This window comes from Sorex fumeus, unplaced genomic scaffold (genome assembly GCF_029834395.1).
Source record: "Sorex fumeus unplaced genomic scaffold, SorFum_2.1 ptg000010l, whole genome shotgun sequence".
Lineage (NCBI taxonomy): Eukaryota > Metazoa > Chordata > Mammalia > Eulipotyphla > Soricidae > Sorex > Sorex fumeus.
In genome coordinates this window covers 40,385,392-40,400,445 of record NW_026606067.1, presented here as the reverse complement: position 1 = coordinate 40,400,445, position 15,054 = coordinate 40,385,392, and the positions used below count along the sequence as shown (strand labels likewise).

The 15,054-nt window shown below is 37.1% G+C and overlaps 1 protein-coding gene across 2 annotated transcripts in view; it reads right to left on the bottom strand.

Moving 5' to 3' along the window:
• The window catches only part of NAALADL2 (N-acetylated alpha-linked acidic dipeptidase like 2), a 1,034,250-nt gene that overhangs the window by 113,519 nt on the left and 905,677 nt on the right, over positions 1–15,054 (bottom strand). The gene's annotated exons all lie outside the window — the stretch shown is intronic.

Genomic DNA, 15,054 nt, shown 5'->3' with positions numbered 1-15,054 from the left:
AAAGATTTATTGCCCACAAAGTGGCAGGTTGGAAGATGGAAACCTCTGGGCAATAAAGCAACAATCTTGTGTGGCAGATGATTTCCAAATCACTCTGTCCATACTTTGATCACATTCAACATTTCAACACCACACCCACCATTATTATTTGGGACATCTGCCCCACAGGAGGGGGGAGGGTGTGAGGTGGGGGTATACTGGGGTTTTGGGTGGTGGAGAATAGGCACTGGTGAAGGTACGGGTGTTTCATTGTATGACGGAGACTTAAACCCAAAAGCTTTGTAACTGCTCTCATGGTGATTCAATAAATAAAATTATAAAAAAATGGGGGAAAAAAAGTAAGGTGGAGTTCATGCCCAATTCAATCAGCCTAATCAATGGCTGAATAAATAGTTGTACTCCTACATTAAAAAAAAAAAGTAACAATCTTGTCTGCTTGGTAACAAGAGAATTGTTTAGAGAGAGTGAACAAGGAAGAAACCTTTTTAGGAATGGTGGGTCCAGATCAGAAGGCTGGGATAACAATAAAAATCAGTTCACTGGCTAGCCTCCTGAGTCACTTTCCACTTTATCTGCTTACTTAAAACAAGTAGAGACTTCTAGAGAAAAGGTGAATTGGAGAATTATCTGTTGTTATCTTCAGTTTTTTTTTGGGGGGGCAAGAGAAATTATCCTGGCACAGATATAAAAATATTTATTGCCAAAGTAGCTTTAAGAATTAAATACTGCAGATATATTACAGAAAATTCATAGCAGTTGCCAAAAAATAATATAATTACAAAGTAATTCAAATACAAGTAAAAAACCATTTTTTAAATTACGAATCAATAATAATCCTTTCACAAATAAGATGGTTAGAATTTAAGAAAAAATTCTACTGATATAGGAGAAATGAAAGTGAAGCTATTTAATTCCTGAGTGAAAATAGTGTGAGGCCAATGATAATGAGAAAATCTATAAAAATAATTATCACAATTTTTATACCAAAATCAATAATGGAGGCTTACTAAGTTAACCCCGCACCTGGCTGTCCTCACCGGGGCCCCTTGGAGCAGGGGCTGGTTGAGTTTCCCTCCCTGCTCCGAGCATAGGTCCGGCAGCCAAAGACCTCTGGAACCAGCCACAGCCATGCTGAGACCACTCTCCACACATTCAGACGAGCCTCACACATGAAGGAACCAACAGAGGAACCCAGGCATGTGGGGATCCCAGACTGAGATCTCCAAGCCTGTTCAGATCAGGACTGGGGCTCCTCCACCCAGATCCCCCATCTTTCAGTAGGTAGGCATTGCATCCACCAACTGCTCCCAGCGCTGTGTAATCCCATCAATGGCCAAGACCCAGATACTATAAAACCCAGCTCCCGGAAGCTGGGACACCGTATTATCTAGTTCTTACTCTGGAGAACCTGGCAGACTACTGAAAGTATACTGCCCGCACAGCAGGTCTGGCAAACTTCCCGTGGCATATTCAATATGCCAAAAACTAGTAACAATGATGGGTCTCATTCCCCTGACCCTGAAAGAGCCTCGAATGTGGCACTTTCTAAAATCTCAGGGCTGGGACAAAGGAGACGTTATTGGTGCCTGCTCAAGGAAATCGATGAACAACAGGATGACAGTGATACAGTGATACTAAGTTAAATTTCATGAAAGTATTTTTATATACCATAAATTACTAATGCAATTTGCCATTGGTTTTTTCTCAATTGCAATAATTTTTTCTTAATTTCTTCCTTCTAAAATTCCAAAGAGATTTTTCAATATTCAGTTCCTGAAGTTTCTAGAAATGTTCACAGTTTAGAGACTCCTCCTACATTTGGCTCTTAAAATACCTAAAGGTTAACTCTCTTTCTAATTGTCTTATCAGAGTTCTTGAATCCTGTCTCCTAGTTTTAATCATGATATTAGATGGAATGCAACTTAATGGTTCAGATGAAATAAAACAGTAAAATAAAAGATAACAATTTGTATGCTACATTCCTAATTCCAAAATTTCACTGAAGTTGTAATGACAAGAAATTATAAATAAGAAACTGTATGTAATGAGAATCACGAAACTGTAATGAGAACTAAGAGAATATAAGAGAACTTAGACACTGAAACCAAACCTAAGGTCAGCCAGAGAAGTCAGGAAGAGTCTTTTTGCTTTGCATGACCCGGATCAGGTAGGACAAAGGACCACCAGATGAATGGAGGAGCACTGAGCCCACTAGACTACGGGGAGTGCATGGAAGGCGTCACTTGAAGGTCACACCAATGGCAAGAGATACTGACACAGACGTTTTTTCTTCGTTTTGGGGGTACCTGAAGGCTGGGAAAGAAGCTTCATTTTTCCTTTTTGTAAATTATAGCTCACTCTTAGAGAATAAAAAAGAGACTCTCTCAGGAGACGGGGCTCCAAGTCTCTTTTTCTTCCGAATTGGGGTCCTCAGCGCTGAGCTTCTAATAAACTCACTATCTAAGCCTGGGCTATTCTTTCTCTCTCTCTCTCTCTCTCTCTCTCTCTCTCTCTCTCTCTCTCTCTTTCCTTCTCTCTCTTTCTGTTCATTAATGGAGCGTGCCAGCAAAACAAAGAGTAGTTTTTAGTTGCAGGAACTATTATTAAATCCCCCCACCCTTTCTTTTTAAAGGAAAGAAAATATTTTCTTGCAAAGCAATTATATTCATTTGGTAAAGTTTCAAAGATGGGAGTTTTAATTAATAAGATAAAAAAGATACAGTGGCATGTGATGAAGGTATAAATAACCTTGAAAAATAGCTAATAATAACAATTAAGAAACTGGCATTAAATCTGAGGTTTGCAGATACTTTGAAAAAGGCTATAGTAGAAATTATAAATGTAAAGTGACAACTCTCTAAATATCAGTACCAAGAAAATTTTTCTCATTAAGGAAAACAAATAAGTTAATTTATCATGTAAATCACATTAAGCTTCTAAGGATTTATTAGGAATGTTTATAGCAAATGGGAAGAATAATCCTTTTCTTGTAAGTATAGGTAAGGTTTGATACAGTATATATTGGAAGTCATATATAATGTAGTGGAATCCATGACAAGTGGCCAAAGTTTAGCAAAATTCCATTTACTAAATCTATGAAGATTTTACATTAAAAGTACTATTATATTTTAATTTATAGTTTTCCATCTGAAAAATCCTAGTATTATTTAAAATATTTCTGAATCATACCACATTTAAATTACCTTTCCAGTCTATAATTACTGTTAATGCATTTTATTTATTTATATTTTCTATTTAATTTCAATGTATTAACTCATAATTAATGTTTTAGTTAAATTATACGTGTAAAATTAAGTTTAACACAAGAGAAATGTATATAAATTTAAATATAGTTATATAATATCATTATTATAATTATATATTTTACTTATTAATTAAGTTACTTTATTATATTACTCTTGAAAATCTAATTTGTACTCTCTAACTTTATTATCTCTTTCACCTACTCATTAATTATTTGGTAAGTAATTATATACTTTATTTACCAACTTAGAGCTGTTTATTTACTCTCATTTACTAGTCATCATTTTCAGAGACACACCATTTATTTTATTTTATTTATTTATTTTTTTTTTTTTTATTAGTGAAAAACCATGAGGTACAGTTATAGGCTTACAAATTTTGTGCTTGGGTTTCAGTTATACAATGATCAAGTCCCCATACCTCCACCAGTGCCCGTCATCCATCCCCATGGGTCCCAGCATCCCCCCCCCTCATCCCCCCCCCCCCCCCCCCGTCCCATCCTGCCTCTGTGGCAGGGTATTCCCCCTTGTTCTCTCTCTCTTCTTTTGGGTACTGTGTTTTGCAAGAGAGGCTTTGAGTGGCAATCATGTTTGGTCTATCGACTACTTTTAGCATGCTTCTCCCACCCTGGGAGGGCCCTCACAACACCCTTCATTTGGTAATCTCTTCTCTATCTGAGCTTCCTTTTCACCTAGAGCCTGTGGCTGGCCTTCCATTCATGGGGCAAAATTCCTGGTACTAATCTCAGCCATTCCTGTGTGTCACTCTCACTTTTTGTTGCTTTATGTTCCCCAGATGAATGCAATCTTTCTGTGTCTATCCCGCTCTTTCTGACTCATTTCGCTTAACATGATACTTTCCATGTAGTACCACTTGTATGTAAATTTCATAACTTCACCATTTAAACTTGTCATAAAGAAAGAAAATTTTTCTCAGGATTAAAAGAAATAATTTATCTAGAATGCTGCTTAATTCCAGACTTAGACACCGCATAACTGTAAATTAAGTCAATAACACTTTGAGATTTTATTTCTTTATGATAATATAGGTACAAAAATAGCAGTTTAAATGTCATATCAGTAAAAAAGATAATAAGTGCAGATAATGTAGACAAAAATGTTTATAGTAAACTCCTTAAAATTAAATTATAATTTTGGTTATTATTTTTTTTCTGTTAGTAAACAGGTAAAATGGTATGCCATAGTTATCTAGTTTCATTCAGCCTGTAGTTATCCAATTTTTCCATTGCCATCGAATGGAGAAACTTTTCTTTATCCATGTTCATGACTCATCTATTATAAATGATCAATTCGTATGTGTGTACTTTTATTTGGGCACTCAATTATATTTCGCTAACCTTGTTCTTATTTTAATTCTAACAGTATACTGTTGCTTATTATATTTTAGAGGATTTGCATAGTAATATAATTTGTTTTAGCGTTATTTTGATCTGTTTTTATTTTATTTTTTATTTTTATTAGTGAAACACCATGAGCTACAGTTGTAGACTTACAAATATTTGAGCATGGGTTTCAGTTATACAGTGATCAAATACCCATCCCTCCACCAGTGCCCATTCTCCGGCACCAATGATCCCAGTACCCAGCCCACTCCCCCATGCCTCCTATCCAACCCTGCCTCTGTGGCAGGGCATTCCCTTCTGTTCTCTCTCTCCTTCTGCGTGCTGTGGTTTGCAAAAGAGACATTGAGTAGAAATCATGTTTGGTCTAAAGTCTACTCTCAGCATGCTTCTCCCATTCTGGGAGGATCCTCCCAACAACCTTTACTTGGTGCTCCCTTCTCCATCTGAGCTCCCTTTTCCCCTAGCAAGTGCAACTGGCCTCCACGCCATGGAGTAAACTTCCTGGTACTTATCTCGACTATTCTTCGGTGTTAGTCTCCTAATTTGTTACTTTATATTCCCTAGATGAATGCAATCTTTCAATGTCTGTCCCTCTCTTTCTGACTCATTTCACTTAGCATACTTTCCATATCGTTCCACTTGTATTTAAATGTCATGAATTCATCTTTTCTAACAGCTGCATAGTACTCCATTGTGTAGATATACCAAAGTTTCTTTAACCAGTCATCTGTTCTCGGGCACTCGAGTTTTTTCTGCAGCATCCATTATTCTATCTGTGATATGTCTTGGAGCATTTTTGTTAGGGTCTCTTTTAGCCCTTTGGGCTCCTTGAATGAATGGCTGCATTGTCCAGCTCTGGGAATTTTTCAGCAATGATTTGTTTAAATGTGGGTTTTTCATTGGGATTGTTCCCCTGACCTTCTGGTAGTACAATGATTCTTATGTTGTTCCTCTTGGAATCATCTCCTGGGACTCTCATTTGCTTGAGAGCTATTTTGAGGTCTCTTGCCATTGTTTGTTGTTGCCTGTAGGCTTCCTGCAGCTGATCTTCCAGGTCACTGATTCTGTGTCAGCTGTAGTCATTCTACTGTTAAGGGCACACACTGAGTTTTTTATTTCATATACCGAATCTTTTATTCGTGACATTTCTGTGCATAGCTTTCCAAGTTCTGCTCTCATTTCTTCCTGGAATTTCTCGATTGTCTGATCCATTGTTTCCTTTTATGTCCTCCTTCAATTTACTGAATATCTGACTCACCGTTTCATTGAGTTCATTGTACATCTTCAGTACTTCATATCTGTATTCTTTCTCAGAGAGGTCCCCTTAGGTGAGTAGCAACTAATGAGGCTTCTGGACTCTTTCCCTTGTCCTACACACTTGTTGGGGATTTGCGTCGTTTCTTCATGTTGGTGTGGAGGTATGGAGACTGAGATGTTACTTGAGATTTCTGGGTATGTGTAGGTTACCTGTGGCAACCCACCCAAAATTAGGCCTTGCCCACTTCTACAGAATCCCCTCCCACTTCTGAAGAGGCCATGCTCATACTGGTGCCTGGTGTTTGTGTGGGTGGGTACAACTTGGGGGAGGAAGAAGACTGGCACAGCGTTTGGGTTGAACAGGAAGAGGCTTAGGGATGTTGAGTGTCCCAGTGTCCTACACGCATACGTGGAGAAAGTCGAGTCCCGGGTTCGAATACTGACAGACTAACTGACCTGGGTGAAGAAGAAGAGTAGGCACAGTGTTGGGGACAAACAGGAAAAGCTTCATCTGTATTTAGATCACACCCAGCAGTGTTCAGGGTTTACTCCTGACTTTCTGCTCAGGGATCATTCTTGACGGTGGGGACAGGATCCAGATCAGTTGCTTGCAAGGAAAGCTTCGTACCCGCTGTACTCTTTCCAACTTTAATATAATTTGAAGCAAGGAACTACAATTTTCATAAGAACTGCACTGCTTCTATTGCTGTGGGTGGGATATTCATTTTAACAATGTTACGTTTTCTAATTTATGATTATTTCACTGTGTTTTCTATCTCTTGAGCAATATCTTATATTTCTCATCATACGGGTTTTCATCTTTTCCTATTATGTCCATTTAATTATTTTTAGTGTAACTGGTTGTAAACTAAATATTATATTTGCTCTCAATGGAACCACCATCTCCAAAAGCAACAGTTATATATACCTAGGTCGAGAAATCAACATGATGAATGACCTGGCACCTGAGTTGGGCAGGAGGAAGAGAGCAGCTTGGAATGCCTTTAAGAGCACTGAAGAAATAACTAAGAGGACAAAGAACCTCCAGCTACGAGCACTTCTCTTTGATTCCACTGTTCTTCCTGCATTAACACATGCCTCATAGACCTGGGCTCTACGAAAACAGGATGAGAATGCTATTCGGGTCTCTCAAAGAGGAATCGAAAGAACTATGCTTGGAATATCACGATTCACTCAAAGAAGAGATAGAATCCGGAGTTCTGATCTCCGTCAACGCTCAAGAATCAGAGATGCTGTCTCATTTGCCAAGGCATCAAAAATCAGATGGGCTGGACATGTAATGAGGTTTACAGACGACCGCTGGACTAGAGCCATTACTGACTGGATTCCATGGGACGTCAAAAGATCGCGTGGACGGCCCCTACAAGATGGTCAGACTTCTTCGTCAAGACCCTGAATGATCTGTTTGAGGCTCTGCATGTTCCTAGAATAAACAGATGCCATTGGGCTACGCTAGCACGCAACAGGGATGAATGGAGACGTTACTGGCACCTGCTCGAGTAAATCGATGAATAACGGGGGATCAAGTGATCAAGTGATCAAGTGGTTGTAAACTGAGTTGTTTTATTGTTGCTTTTTTTCTCGTTCTTTGTTTCTGATTAGAAATACAACGGACTTTGTACATCATCGGTGTATTTTTAGCCTAAAATGTTATATTCAGTTTTTAAAAATATCTTGTTTGTTGCTTTTGTTTGAAGCCCCCATAGCAGTGCTGAGAAAGCCCTAATGGAGCAGGTGCAGTGGTTCCATGTTCAAGCCTGAGGATGTGGTGAACTTGGAACTGAAATAGCTGGGAGCCGCCAGTGCCAAACTAGAGGTGCTGGGAATCAAATGTGTAGCCTGGACATTCAAGCATGCATCCCATTCCTGTGTCTATCCTTGGCTCATCTAACAAAACTTTCACTGTGCATGAAGGAATGTGCTCCACAACTCTAAATGGTTTCCCGGCTCACCTAATGATTATTTTATTTACTTATTTAAAAGGAGTATTAGGGTCATACCTGGTGGTGGTCAGGAACGTCTCTTGGTCCTGTGCTCAGGGATCATTTCTGGCATTGCTCTGGGGAAATTATGTGGTTCCCGGGGTTAAAGTAGGATGGGCTGCATGCAAGGAAAACACCTTATCTACTATATTTTCTCTCCGATATGTAAATGCCTTTTATTTTTTTAAACTTTCTATACATTATTGTGTATCTGGGCTAGAGCAATAGCACAGTGGTAAGGCGTTTGCCTTGCACGCAATCAACATGGCCAACCCGAGTTCGATTCCTCTGCCCCTCTCAGAGAGCCCAGCAAGCTACTGAGAGTATCTCGCCCGCACAGCAGAGCCTGGCAAGCTCCCTGTGACGTACTCGATATGCCAAACACAGTAACAACAAGTCTCATGATGGAGACATTAGTGGGCCCGCTTGAGCAAATCGATGAACAATGGGAGGACCGTGACCGTGATTGTGTATCTATAGATATTTATAGTTACACACACACACACACACACACACACACACACCATCCTCCATTTGGATCTCTTCATTTCCAGGAAACTCATCTGTTTCCAAAAAAATCTGAATATTTCTTCCTCCTCAGAGATACATAGAGATTTACAAAGGAAAATCACTTCCTTCGCTTTCCGTGCGCCTTGGTTTCAGACCATGGTTTTGTGCTTTTGGCTGGCACAATGTAAAGGCCAAAAAACGGTATTTTGGAAATGCACCCAATTAATTCATTATTTTCCTTTAACAGTATAAATCTCTGTTAGCATTTATTCTGGGTTTATATTATGTATTGACTATTCAGTGGCACTAGGCCATTAGCCTATTAAGGAAAGTACATTTTTGGATTTTGATATCCAGCATAATGTCTAGAATAGATAATAAATAAGTGAAGCTTTGAGGGATTCCTTTGATGGATTCCAAATAGAAATATATATATATGTATATATATTTCATACACATATGAAGCAATTTAACATACACTCATATCCCCACCATATAATTTTAATGTAATAATAAAGGTATTTTTGCCAAAAATATCAAAAGAGAAGAGTTTCTTGATGTGATACTCTAGGCTTAATATTCTTCTAAATTATAACATCTCAAGGCAACTGCTATTAATCCTAACCTTTTCCAAGCTCTCAAAATCTTGGTATTGGTCACGATGATTTCATCCAAAAGTAAGAAAAACATTTATTTTCCTCAGTTTTTGACCCCTTTTTTATGCAGGTGAAAATGTGTGTGAAGTCATCATATTTTTTTCCTTCTCACCATCTCCCTCCTATCAACTTCATTTTACACTGTACTATCAAGAGTTGTCTAAGTTAAGTTCGAAATGTTATGAGTTCTTATTAGAATTTTCAACTGAAAATCTCAAATGTGTTCCTGAAATGCATGACATGTAATTTTCATGGTTTAAAAAAAATATATCTCCACTCACTAGCAAATGTAATTTTACCTAGTTTCTTCGGTACAGTATTTACTGACTTAATGGATCTTGTAACTTGTTTATAAATGGTAAAATGGATTTTTAAACTAATTGATTTTATGGAGGAGCACAGTATTCCAATTAATATTGCTAAATAAAACACAAGATAATGATGCAATAGCATATTTACAACTCAAAAGCAATACCACAATATAGACAATATTTCAACTTCATTATCAATAAGACTAGAGGGAAATGAAGTTTATGTTTTAGAAATCAACTCAGATATTATAGTATTCATGTTTCATTTAGAATATTTTATTTTTATCTATTTAAAGAGTTCAATTTTTCTAAAAGCAATTATATCTTGTCATATATTCCTAAAACAAATGCAAAAATAGCTAATACCTGAGGTAGCCAATATTCAATACAAAGCTCTCCTAATTCTGAGTCTCAGGTCTTCTCACATAGTCCTGCAAATAATGTCACCACAAATGAAATAAAACAGATAAAAATATATAGACCATGTCACTAGGTTTAGTAGAATTCAATAAACTACTTTTTGTCATTTGAACTCATTGATAATTTGTCAGATATCAAGTTTGAACAGAGTATTGTGTTTCTTGCTATATTTTTTGTTTTTTATGTTACTAATGATAACCTTTGAATAATTTCAAGTACTCAGTACTCAGGCTAATAACTCTGGTGTTTTGTTTGCATTTTGGAATTGGGGTGGGTAGCCTCCCCTCAGCCCCCTAAAGCCCCGGAAACCACGCCCACCAAAAACCCTGGAAGCCACGCCCACCTCCCACTGCCACTGCTATGTCCACTCTTTGGCTCAGACCATAGGTCCTCAAGTGCCTGGACCGTTCGGCTTCACACCTCCTAAAGCAACAAACTGCTTAATAAATTCTTAGACACGAACTTAAATACCCCTGCAATCAGATGTAACTTTTTTCACATAAAATGATTGTTTTATATCTATTGATTTTATTATTGCAGCTCTGTTTCCCAATCAAGTTTAATTCTAGAATTGTATCATCATGTATGGCCTTTTTCTACATCAAAATAAACTAAAAAAATATAAAATATTCACAATGATTGAAAAAATAAAAATAAAAGCACTTAAAGTGGAAGCCCAGTCTTTAATTGAAAGTGAAAACATTCTGTTTTGTTGTTTAATGGTCTAGCTATCTACCAGGTTATATCTAAAGAATTCAAAGATTCTTTGAATCTTGGGCTCTTCTAATTCTTTCAGCTTCCAAATTTCTCTTGAAGCCCCTGAGGAGCTGTGTCTCTCAGTGAAATTTAATAAAACTTTGTTTGTACAGACAGCTACTAAGTACTTCCTACTCAGTTAAAGTGGAAACTTGAGGCAATTATCATACTAATTCAAGCAGAAACATTTCCTTCTGAAAAAAAAAGATATAATATTTGCTTGAGCTATGCAGATTGGCCATCTATAAAAATTAAATTTATGAACTTGCTTCTTTACTTTGTCTATGAAAACATATTCTTGTTGATAGTAAAATGTACACACAAAAGATCTCAAATATTTGTTTGACAGTTTACAAAATGTTTTATTGATCATATGCAAATTAAACCCACAGGTTTTGCTATCTGATAGTTTCTAAAGAATTAGATGAATCACTGGAACAGGTAGTAAAGATGGAGAAAATGGGAATAAAAAGCCATATGTGATTGTCTAAGTTACATCTCTATATCCAAATAACCGTGCTTTAAGTTAGCCTTCTACACACACACACACACACACACACACACACACACATGCACACACACACACACACACCCCACTTACCATTTACCAGTAATCCATATATTTAAATTTAATAGTTATTATGATGAAGGTCAGTGATCCTTCTACTTTTAAAGCAACGCACAAGCTATTTAGTAAATTTAGAACTAAGAGATGCACACATTTTCTTTTCAGAAAACGAAATTATCTCATATATTTTCTCTGGTCATTGGTCCTTAGTCCTTAATTGCTGTTCCTTAGTTGTCACAATCGCAACTGCCTCAAGTTTCAAGTGCTGATGAAGCTATATCGAAGGACTCATCACAGTCAGACTCCCTCCTGCTCTTTCGTAACCAACCGCAATCATTGATATTATGTTTGTTTATTTGAATAACCAGTATTGCAACCCGGTGCAATATGCCCGAATAAGATCAAGTTGGGACCGATTCCTATTTGGAAATAAGCATAGATTGTCTCAGGAGAGACAGATTTAAGAATTTTTATTTTAAGAAAACAAACATTAATTTGGAAAGAAATAGTTGAAGAGGTGAATATAAGCCAGGATATTGCAGCTGTCATAACCACCCAGACCATTGTGAATTTCTATTCTATGTAAATATCATGAATGTAATTTCAGCTTGAACTTTACTGAGGCCACAGTTATTCATCAAAGTTTCCTGTTGCTCAAAACCAGAGCTTCTTTAACTTTTCCCACTCTTGAAAATCATTTACTGGTAAAACAGAAACAGAATGAGAGCTGCCTGCAAAAAAAGCACAAATTCATTGTGCTTCATTTCAAACTAATTTTCTGTTGTGATGCACTCAGAAAACTATTGATAATTTTCCCCTGATTCCTAGATTCTAAACAAGGGGTCTAACTGGAGAAGCTTTCACTCGATTCTGAAAAATCTGAGTTAATATCTCCAATAATCAGCATCAATCATCAACCATATCTGGGGGGGTGGGGAACACTATTTTCTTTGTATGGGCATCAGTTCAGGGAATAACCAGCAATTAGCCGAAAGCAATGATCTGGTCTTATTTTTAGGACACACCCTGGTAGTGCTCAGGGCTCATTTCAGGGATCCCTCCTGATCAGGTGGGGTTGAGGTGGAGAGACCAGGCATATTGGGTGTCTGGGATGGAACCTGAGTCAGACACGTTCAGGAAGAGCAATGTGAATACATTGCTTTATTCATGAGAGAATCACAGGTCCCCATTGAGCGCCTGAATCATGTAATACTCAGTCTAGTTACTGTGTTGACCTGCGTCTTTGGTGGATCCTTGAGAGCCACAACAATATGGCCACCACCTCCCCGTGCATGACCAGATACCTATTGAATTATTCTATTTCAGACTATGTATGCTTACTTTTGAATTGATACTAGCTTTTGCTAACACACACACACACACCCCAAAATTATTTTAAGAATGTAGAGAAACAATTCAAAAACTAAAGATAAATAGATAAATTACATTACTTCTACGCTATATTCATGAATGTTTTCCTAATATTTTTAAAAATAATTTTATGTGGGAATGTCCATAATAAAAACCAATTATGAAGTGATATATCTACGTATTTTACAAAATTTTATTTGATAAGCATCTGATCTTTCAATGAAAAGTTTTGAAGACTGAATTACACTTTGTTCCACATGAATATTATGCAAAATTAAGCTTAGACGATCTTAATTTTTGAACAAAATAATTAAAGTAGCTGCTAAGATTAAAATAGTCAAGTAAACTATTAAATATTCTCAAAAATTGCATAACAGAATAACGTTCAACTGTAAGTGAAGTAAAAAAATACAATTTACTTCTCCATTGATGAAACTATAGGGTGTAATGCTGAGTGAAGTCAGAATGAGAGCTACAGATAGATACAGAATCATCCTTCTCATAAGTTGAATATAAAATCCAATTTTATGAGAACAATAGCACTGTAGCACTGTCCTCCTGTTGTTCATCGATTTGCTGTAGTGGGCCCAGTAATGTCTCCATTGTGAGACTTGTTGTTACTGTGTTTGGCATACCGAATGCGTCACGGGGAGCTTGTCAGGCTTTGTTGTGCAGGTGAGATACTCTAGTAGCTCACCAGGCTTTCAGAGAGGGGTGGAGGACTCGAACCTGGGTCGGCCAGAGCAGCATACTAGGCAAATGCCCTATCTGCCGGGCTGTCGCTCCAGCCCACAAAATGAGAACAATAAATGGCCAAAGTAAACAAAATCCAAATAAACTGGCAGTGGCGTATACAGGGTCAGGTGGGAGGGGAAGAAGGGGATGAGGGAAGGTCTCTGAGATGAGTCTATGGAAAAGAGAACTCTGGTCCAGGGTATGAGGCTGAAACCCTGTCACTGACAGTATTGTGAGATTGTCAATCATGGTGTCTAAAATAGAATATATTTTGTAAAATAACCTCAGAATTTTTTTTAAAAGTAATAGACCTATCTTGGAAATATTGCGCAGTTGGCAGGAACTTGTTTTGCATGTGGACAGCCCGGATTCAACTCCATATGTTTCCTGAACCCCACCAGGAGTGATATCTGAGCACTTCCAGGTGTAGCAAAATACAAGAACAAAAGTAATAAATCTGATTTTAAGCACTGAGTCCATTTAAGTGGAAAAGGTATTAAATACTCGAAAAGCATTGTTATATAGCAAAGTACATTCTTGATACTACAAATGGCATAATAGTAAGTTAATACTGAAAATCAAAGTTTGGGGCTGAGCAGCACACTTAATGTACATTTTGACATCTTACAAGAAGGGAGTAAATGCATTTCACTGTGAATTGGTACTGGTAGCATAAAGAGCATCATAAATCTAAGGTTTAAGCTTGTTTTATTATTTTTCCTATAAAGAGGCTTTTCAGGAACTGATTTCTTTAATTTTTTAAAGATCGAAAAAATTTCTTTCTAAATATAGCATGGAAATAAGTTTTCAATTAGATACAATCCATTTACCTCTGTCTATGTTCCAATCGCACATACTCAGTGTCTTAAGTAAATGTCTTTGAAACTAACACTAGTTGTAGGGAAAGTAGAACTTTAATCAGATTATTAATTTCCATTTTGGTTTATATTGATTGAATTTATTACAATAAGGGTTTATCAGAGAATATCACAGTATTGATTTCCATGAGAAGAGGGTGATTAGGAATGAGAAGAACGTGATCTATTCCTTAGTAGCTTTAATATTTAGACTCTTGAAAATATATTAGCAATTTATTTTAAAAACTTCACTGATTTCATAAAACTTACACATCCATACATGCACATCTACTAATATATTATTTAAAATAAAATCACTAATACTTAACACTGGTTATATTTGAGATTCTGCTCTAAATTCTGCATGGTTACATTCAAAGGTGGGTTTATCAACATCTTTGGCTGAAGTAATTATAAGATAAATGCTCGTATTATAAAGTTGAAGAAATATTCTTTGAGAAATAAAATATTATTTTCATCAAGAGTGAAGATAATCCTCTGACATCCCCTTTACTCAGCAGCAAAGCACTGCCCAGTTCAAATTATGCTGGCTTGTGGCGTGGAGCTGGAGAGATAATCCAGTGGGTCAGGGGCTTTCCTGGCATGCAGCTGACATTGGTTTAATCCCCAGCCCACTGTGTGGTCCCCTGAGTCCTGCCCACAGTGAGCCCTGAGCATGGAGCCAGGAGTAAACCCTGAGAACCACTGGGTATGACCCCCCACACACAACAAACTAAACTAAATGATAGTTTTTGCAATGTTGAAAACTGGATAAAGACCAATACAAATAATTTATTCCTCAAGACTAGATTTTAAAAAGTCTGTGTGTGAAAGGGTTCCTTGGTAAGATTAATAGAAAGGTAGAGATGATAGCAATAGCTCGGTACATGGTAAAGAGGAATTGAAAGAGAAATAACGTAATAAACTCAAATTCATCTCGGTAGGAAAAACCACATACATTTTTACAAAACTCATTGATTTTT